Here is a 9,199-nt window from a genome sequence, read left to right on the forward strand (position 1 = left end):
TTATCTCCTATGTTTTCGGTGCAGCTCCTTCGGGATTACACACGTTAAGCTGCCGTTACCATGCCGGAGTAATGTTATTGTCATGGCCTCCACATCGTCGTTGCCATCTACATGAAGTCATCGTCATGTCACCACCTTCATGCCCCACTTCGTCATTGTATTATTCATGCGATTGTAGTCAAGTCGTCGTCTGGTTGCTGTAGCTTAACACCACACATAATCACACCACACACACCCACGACGGACACAATTACATTCTTTAGATGGACGCGTTATGTCATCTGGTAAGAACGCATATCCAAGCGAGGCTGGACAGCCAGCTGCACGCAAAGTGCCTCGCACAATACCTGCAATGTTTTTGGTCGAGGCATTCAGGCCACCAACGTCTATTGGATGCTAGCACGACATGTCTTAGCATTGTGCTAGCATACATTGTCTGCTGCCGCGTTGTACGGCATTCCTTAGATACCATTTATAACCACGTTACTACGTATGAAAGAGCAAATATTTTGCACCAGGCCTGACAACATATCCGTGTAGAGCGTAGAGCAAGGAAATGTGTGTTGTACGAGCGTTTGTGTGCGTGACAACAGCGACAAAAGGACGGCAAGATAATGGCTTGATGACGGCGACGACTTGAAACAACGGCAATGATTATCCTCCAACTGATTGAATGTATTGCAAGGAACGCACGCAATGATCGTGGTTTATCGGCAATTTATGAAAAATAGCTACCGTGGCGACATGTGCACTGTGGAGGAGCCTCTGAGACGGTGTCGATGCTTAAGGCCAATATATAAACTAATAATGCGCCATGCAAACTAACAAAACGACGTGAATGAAATTATACAGCTCAACAGAATATAGGTTGCACATTCGTCGCTCAGTCTGGTCAGCGCCTCCTCTAAAAAAATTTCTCGCAGTTTCACCCGAAAGGCGAAGCATCAATAGCGATAGCAAATTAATAGAGAGCTATACGGAGTATAAAGGATAGTAGTTTCACGGCCGCTACATAAAAAAAAAGGTGCGGCCTGCTGCGTCGCGCCGCCGTCAATGGGCGAGCGCGTCTCGGCCGAGTTGACAGTTGCGGCCGCTGTTTTTGGTGATGACGCAGCTGCTCCGGTATGCAAGGCAGACGCCGGTTCGTGATACAATGTGGTTGCCTCACGATTTATGCGTGTTGGTGTGTTTTTTCGGGCGCATTCTCGGGTGCTTTTATTTGTGTGATCGTTTGTGTGAGCAGCTTGCCTCATGTTTCTTGTGCTTGAGTACGGGTCTTGAGTACGGGTCTTTGGCAGACGGTTTTTTCTAGCGGTGTGATGCCGCGAAGCTCTTGTGTGGCGCTGTGCAACTCGAACGCGAGAAGAGATGCTACTGTGAAGTGCCACGAATTCCCCTGCGATGTAGAGCGTCGGGACGCGTGGCTGAAGAATATTTCTCGCCAAGGGCCGTGGGAGCCAAGCGATAGGTCGCTGATATGTTCATTACATTTTACTGTGAATCACTATAAAAAGAACACGAAATTTAGGCTTATGCTTCCGACTGCGGTCGCGACTGTGTTTCCCGGTTATCCGCAGCACATGCAAAAAGAGAATATCAGAAACACGGGCAAGATGTAAAATGAGCAGCGCGTAAAAAAAAAAGAAAAAAAAAAAGCTTAGGCAGAAGGAAGCAACGTACACAGAACAAGCGCTTATCATTTCTGCGCTTCTTATTTTGCTACCGTTTCCTTACGCGCTGCTGATTTCAAGTCATGCATCTTTAATCACCTGCCCAACCTGCCGTCGTCACCAGTCCAAGACCTCCGCCTGCAGTTTCGCACTACACGCCCACAAGCGGCTTCTGCGTGTCGCCTTCTGCAGCTGCAAACTACGTGCCCAGAAGCGACTTCTGCACGCCTCCGCAGCCCCTACACCCGGCTCAGCATTGTGCGCCCCAGCCTGGGCCCCCTGTTCACAATCCGTGGCATACCCAGGACAATCGGCCCATCTGCAACGCGTGTGGATTTGCTGGCCACGTGTCACGATTTTGCCGCCGGCGGGGTTGGTACCCTCCCGATACTGCGAGACCACAAGGGAAATCACCTGACTCCCAGTCCCGCTATGTCCCACCTGTTCCGCACTTCGCTTCCTCGTCTCCTGCTCCTCGAAGTTTCACCACTCGTTGGTCTCCCTCTCCCCGTCGACGTTCCCTGTCGCCCCTTGTCCACCGCCCCCCCCGCTGTGGAGGAAAACTAAAAGGCGCAGTTCCGGAGGCAAGAACTGCGATCTTATCGAACTGCTCGAGCCCTCGTTTGTTCCCTGCGAACGTCATTGAAGTTTATGCGGAAGGTATCGCCGTTCACGCGCTTGTAGGCGCCGGTGCCGCGGTGTCAGTGATTGCCGACCAGCTTCGCCGTACGCTCCGAAAGGTCGTGACGCCGTTTTCCGGTATTTCGCTACGTACAGCAAGCGCTGAGTCAATTGAGCCTGTAGGAACTTGCACCGTCCTTGCCGCCATACAAGACAGTTTACATCACATTGAGTTTGTTGTCCCTACCCGCTGCTCTCATGCAATCATTCTAGGATGGGACTTCCTCTCTTCTAATCGCGCAGTTATTGATTGTGCCCGTGCAGAACTTGCGCTGACTCCATTTTGCGGAATTCTTTCTGAAGATTCGCCTCTTTCTTCTGCTAGAGTGTTCGTCGCCGCCGACACCGATATCCCTGCTTTCTCTTCCGCCCTTGTGCCCGTATCCTGTGCTGCTTTCTACGATTCCACAGTTCTCTTCACGCCGTCAAAACTTGCTGCACGCCGTCATCCCTTCTTGCTTCCTTTCGCCATCCTTCCCATTCGCCAGAGCTCCAGCGCACTTTACGTTACCAATCCGTTTTCGTGTCCATGAAGCTTACACCATGGCGAGTGCCTCGGGTCTGCTGACGAATTTGAGACGAACTTTCTCTACGTTGTGCCTGATGACTCGACTCCTCTTCAGATTGACGCCATGGCTCTTCGTGTCTCTGCGTCTGAGCCAGCATGTGACAGAACGTTTGCTCGGTGTATTGATCCGCAGCTCACTCCGAGTCAGCGCGCGCAAATCGTCGACCTCCTTACCCGATTTCGCACTTCTTTTGACCTCCAACAACAATGTTTAGGGCGTACAGCTACAGTCGTTCAACACATCGACACCGGTAGCCATGTCCCACTACGGTAGCGTCCATACCGTGTGTCCGCGACGGAGCGCCGTGTCATCGACGAGCACGTAGGCGACATGCTTCAACACGGCGTGATACAGCCTTCCCACAGTCCTTGAGCCTCTCCTGTAGTGCTGGTGAAAAAGAAAGATGGGACAATTCGTTTTTGTGTGGACTATCGACGCCTGAACAAGATAACCCGGAAAGATGTCTCTCCTCTCCCCCGTATCGACGACGCACTAGACTGCCACCAAGGCGCTCAATTCTTTTCGTGCTTAGACTTACTATCTGGTTACTGGCAAGTCCCGGTGGCTGAGTCAGATCACCCGAAAACGGCATTCGTTGCGCCTGACGGCTTATATGAATTTACCGTGATGCCCTTTGGCCTGTGCAATGCGCCTGCCACATCTGAAAGAATGATGGATAACATCCTCCACGGCCTCAAATGGCAGACATACCTTTGTTATCTCGATGACATTGTCATCTTTTCCCCGGACTTTTCTTCTCACCAGCTCCGACTCGAACGCGTTCTCACTTGCCTCGCCGATGCTGGACTCCAGCTCAACATGAAAAAAGTGTCGCTTCGCCGCCCGACAGCTAGTCATCCTTGGCCACGTTGTTTCGAAAGATGGTGTGCTTCCAGATCCTACCAAACTCCAAGCAGTCGCCGAATTCGCACGACCAAAGACCACCAAAGAACTCCGCAGCTTCATCGGATTGTGCTCATACTTTCGCCGTTTCATCCGCAACTTCGCCACCATAATGGCGCCTTTGACGCAGCTTCTCCTGGGTAACCACGACCTCTCGGCCTGGTCGCCACTTTGCGATGCCGCATTCACGACGCTGCGTCGTCTTCTAATCTCAGCCCCGATTCTCCGTCATTTCGACCCCAGCGCACCGACAGAAATTCACACGGATGCTAGTGGTGTCGGCAGTGGCGCTGTTCTTGCGCAGCGAAAGACTTGCTTCGATGAATACGTCGTTGCTTACGCCAGCCGGGCTCTGACGAAAGCGGAAGCTAACTATTCCGTGACAGAAAAAGAATGCTTGGCTATCATTTGGGCTATAACTAAATTCCGCCCTTACGTCTACGACCGCCCATTCGGCGTAATAACTGACCATCATGCCCTCTGCTGGCTGTCGTCCTTAAAATACCCTTCAGCTCGCCTCGCTCAGTGGGCGCTTCGTCTCCAAGAGTACGACATTCGAGTGCTGTACCGCTCTGGCTGTAAACATACGGACGCGGATGCCCTGTCCCGCTCCCCTGTGTCAGGCCAGCCCAATTATTCGAAGGTACCATTATGCGAGTCCTCCCTCACCGCCACGGACATGCTTTCGGAGCAGCAGAAGGATCGATGGATTGTCTCTATGCTGGCTTTTCTGTCCAACCCATCAGCGCCTTATTCTGACCGTACACTGCGTCGCCAAGCACACCACTTCGCTGTTCGTGACGGACTCCTTTACCGCCGTAACTACCTCGCGGACGGCCGCAAATGGTTACTCGTGGTCCCACGGCATCTATGTTCGGACATATGTGCAGCGTTTCACGATGACCCGCAATGCGCGCATGCAGTACTAAAAACGCACGCGCGCCTGCGACTCCGTTATTACTGGCGCGGAGGTACCGATTCGTCCGCCGATATGTGCGCTCCTGCCTCGCTTGCCAACGCCGCAAGAATACCCCTTGTTCCTCAGCTGCTCAGCTGCCCCATTGCAACCTTTGCCTTGCCCAGGACGCGCCTTTGACCGCGTCGGAGTTGATCTTTACGGGCCCCTGCCGAGTAATTCAGACGGCAACCGCTGGGTGATTGTGGCAATAGACCACCTAACGCGTTACGCGTAAACTTCGCCTCTGCCCAGCGCATCTGCGCGTGATGTTGCATGGTTCCTTCTGCGTAACATCATACTTCGCCATGGAGCCCCCAGAGAATTGCTCAGCGACAGAGGCCGTGTGTTTCTCTCTGAGGTTATAGAAGCCCTACTCAAGGAATGCCACGTAATTGACCACACCACTACTGCAGACCACCCGCAGACTAGTGGGATGACTGAGCGCTTTAACCGTACTCTTGGCGACATGTTATCCATGTACGTCGCATCTGACCAGACCAATTGCGACCGCGCTCTACCTTCGTGACATATGCTTACAACACCGCCCCACAGACCACTACGGGATTCTCCCCGTTCTTTCTTCTTTACGGACGCGAGCCTTCCTGCACAATGAATACCATCCTCCCGTATCGCCCTGACACAACGGAGTCTACTGCCCTGTCCGAAGCTGCTGCACAGGCGGAAGAGTGCCGACAGCTTGCCCGCACATTTACTACGGAAGACCAGCAGCGACAGAAGCACCGTTGGGATACTTCCGCCTCTCTTGCACCCTATGCCCCTGACTCACTAGTCTGGCTTTGGGTTCCCGCCACGAGCCCTGGACTTTCAGCGAAACTCGTTTCCAAGTACCAGGGTCCCTACCGTGTGGTCAGTCAAACGTCTCCTGTGAACTACATGATAGAACCCCTTGAGCCACCTTCGGATAAGCGCCGCCGAGGGCGCGAAATCGTGCACGTTCAGCGGCTAAAGCCTTATTTCGACCCCCCTGTGCTCTCCTGCCCGTAGGTCGCCGGGACGGCTCCTTTTCTCCGGGGAGATAATTGTACTGAAGAAGAACGAGCAGTATGCACTGCTTCAAGAAAGACGACGACGACGAGTTGGTCGAAGCCGTGTGCCTGTGTTGCCTGCGCTGTGTAACCTCTCGTTGCAGTGCTCTACGCTCTAATTAATTACACTAGAGTGCCTCTCTACAGTACAATTATATGAAACGTAAAAAGTATCAGCTCGACGCTAAAGTCGAGGACAGATGACAAAATTATCTCTCGCTTTGGAACAACTTGTCGTCTGGTGTTGCTTTTCTTCTCTTGATTCTGCATTGTAGGTGAATAAACTTTATTGGGAGATGTAATATGGGTGAATGAAAGCCTTTTATGCAGATTTTATTTTAAGAACGCATTATTTGTGTAGCCATATCCACATTTTGGACGAAGCCTCGTACAACACCAGCCTCGCAGACACATATCCCGTCAATCCCATGACGGCACAGCGCCCTTTAAGAAACTCGCATAGACGGTGGCGCCAGATTACCCTCTAGGTGTTAAAGTGAGAAACTATGCTCCTAGGTGTCGCCGCCCTACTGCTTGCCATGGCTACGGCGCGGCTGTTTCTTGATACCATGGAGAGAGAGAGTACAACTTTTATTTCCAACATTTGGAAAGATTAGCGTGGGTTGGCTACACCCCATCGCTCATGCGTTGGAGTTGACCTTGGTCCCGTGGACGGAGGTGGCCTCCAGCGCAGCGTTGATAATATTCAACTGGATGTTCAGGTCTGAGCTGGCCATGGTGGTCTCCCAGTCGTTCTCGTTCTTGATATTTAATGCATACTTTTTTTTTTTTGGGGGGGGGGGGGCATTGCCAAATTATGTGGAAGAGGTCTGCGATGCCACCGCAAAGATTGCAGTGGGGATCATATATCTATTGATATATTCTCTGCATAGAGGCTGGCGTTGGAAACGTACGCGTTTGCAGCCTCCTCCATGCTCATTCCTGTTTTTTATCTAATTCCGAATGTCCTTGTGGATATTTCCGTCTACCGAGTTTGTAGTGCTCAGTGATTTCATTGTAGCTGAGTAGCCGTTCTGTCGGGTTTTCGCCCACTTCATCTTCGTCTCCGCTTATCCTCTAACCCAGTATGTGAGTCCTCGGCCGAGGGCGTCGGCAGATTCGTTGCCGGGGGGATCTGAATGTGCAGGGGCCCATTTCAGAACCTTTCTAACATTTTGGGGTATTGAATTTAGAAGTCTAAGTGCCTTTTTGGATATTATGCCGAGTGCGTAATTAATAATCGCTGTCTTTGAATCACTGATAATTGTTCTGTCACCGTCTATGTTGAGGGCTAGGGCTATTGCGCATTCTTCCGCCTCTTCTATGGATTCGCACGGAATCGTGGCTGTAGCTTGGGTGCCCTCGAGCAAATTGGTGGCCACTGCCACTGCGGCTTTTCTGCCATTGTACCAGGCAGCATCCGCGTAGAATACCCGTGTATCGTCTTTGTGTGTTGTGTGAAGGGCTTTTGCTCTTTCTCTTCTTCTTTCAGGGTGATATGTCGGAGGCATGTTTTTAGGGAGTGGGGGAATAATGAGTCTTTCCCTGATCATTCGGGATGATGTCACATTCGCCTTTCCCTGTTATGGACAAGTTGATGTTTAGTTTCTCCAGGATGTATCTACCTGTGTCCGACTGTGTTAGTCTTGTGTATTGAGCTGCGGTATGTGTTTTTATGAGCTCTTCTAAATCATTGTGTAATCCCAGCGCCAGTAATCTGTCGGTGCTGGTGCTTACCGGTAGGCCAAGGCCTTGCTTGTAAAGTTTTCGGATGAGAGCATTCATCTTGTTTATCTTATCTTTGTGCCATTTGATGTACGGAGCTTCGTATACTATTCGGCTGATTGCGAAAGACTGGATCAGCCTCAATGCGTTGCTCTCTTTCATGCCTCGGTGTTTATTTGCCACCCTCTTAACCATTCTTATGATTTGTGTAGTTTTCGCTTCAATTTTCTTAATTATTGCCCCGTTGTGGCCCTTTTCCGGAATGTGCAGACCCAAAACGCGGATTTCTTGCACTGCGGATATTTCTCCTTCGCCAATCTTAATTTTTATATCAGGTCTGTTTGTGCGACTCTTTCTGCCCTAGAAGTCGGTGCATAAAAGAGGATTTCTGATTTTTGTGGAGAGCATGCCAGTCCTTTAGTTTTGGCCCAGCGTCATACCGTGGTTGCCGCTTTTTGCATCGTGGCTTCGGTCTCTCCGTCGCTGCCTTTCGCCACCCAATAGGTGATGTCGTCGGCATACAGACTGTAGTTTAGGTCGGTTAACTTATCTAATTCTTTTGTCAGGCCAATCATATCCGTGTTGAAAAACAAGGGGGAGAGCACAGCCCCTTGTGGCATTCCTCTCGCTCCCAGCTGTATTTCCTCGGAGTGAGAGCATCCCAGGTGAGGGTTGCCGTCTTTTCTCTGAGGAAATCACTGATGTACTCGAAGATTCTCTCACCGAGGCCTAGGTCCTGAATGCCCTCGAGTACCGCCGTATGCGTGACATTATCGAAGGCTTTCTTTAGATCTAATCCCATTATGGCTTTTGTGTCCGTTGTGTTGGTTCCTGAGTCTAATATGTGTTGTTTTAGCTGTAGCAGCACGTCTTGAGTAGATAGTTTTGGTCTGAAACCCAGCATGGTGTGTGGGTGCAATCCCTTTTGCTCCATGTGTCTATTGATCCTGGTGATGACCACGTGCTCCATCAACTTCCCTGCACACGAGGTTAAGGATATGGGTCTTAAGTTATCCAATGATAGTTTCTAATCGGGTTTGGGGATGAATACTATTTTTGCTTTCTCCCAATCGTGTGGTATGCCCCTTCCTGCCCAGGAGTCATTTATGTAGTTTGTGAGCGCTGTAACTGAGCCTTCATACATATTTCTTAGCATTTTGTTCGTGACTACATCTTCTCCGGGCGCGGACTTTGGGTTCAGTTTCGAGATCTCATATCTCAGTTCCGCCTCGGTGAAAGGGGAGTCCAACTCTTCGTTCGGAGCACTTCGATATTTTGTGGGGGGCTCTTGTTCAGTTTCTTGAACTATTTTTTCCTTTATCTTTTCTATAATTCCTACACGGTTCATGTTGGTTTGCTGTATGAGTCTCATGACGCTCCGTTTCCTTGCCCCTTTGGTTTCTTCGGGATCTAGAAGGTGCCTGAGTATATTTAATGTTTTGGGCGTGCTCAATTACTTATCTATCTCGGTACATAGGCTGTCCCATTGTGTTTGGGTCAACCTGCGTGAGTATTCCTCTATTTTTTTTTTGCCTAACTCCCTGACCTTTTTCTTTAGTTTCTTAGTTAATTTCCGTGTTTTCCATCTGTGGTTGAGGCTTTCTCTTGCCTAGCTCCCACAGATGTATGACTTTGCTAGCTGCAGAG

This window comes from Dermacentor silvarum, chromosome 3 (assembly GCF_013339745.2).
Source record: "Dermacentor silvarum isolate Dsil-2018 chromosome 3, BIME_Dsil_1.4, whole genome shotgun sequence".
Taxonomy (NCBI): Eukaryota; Metazoa; Arthropoda; class Arachnida; order Ixodida; family Ixodidae; genus Dermacentor; species Dermacentor silvarum.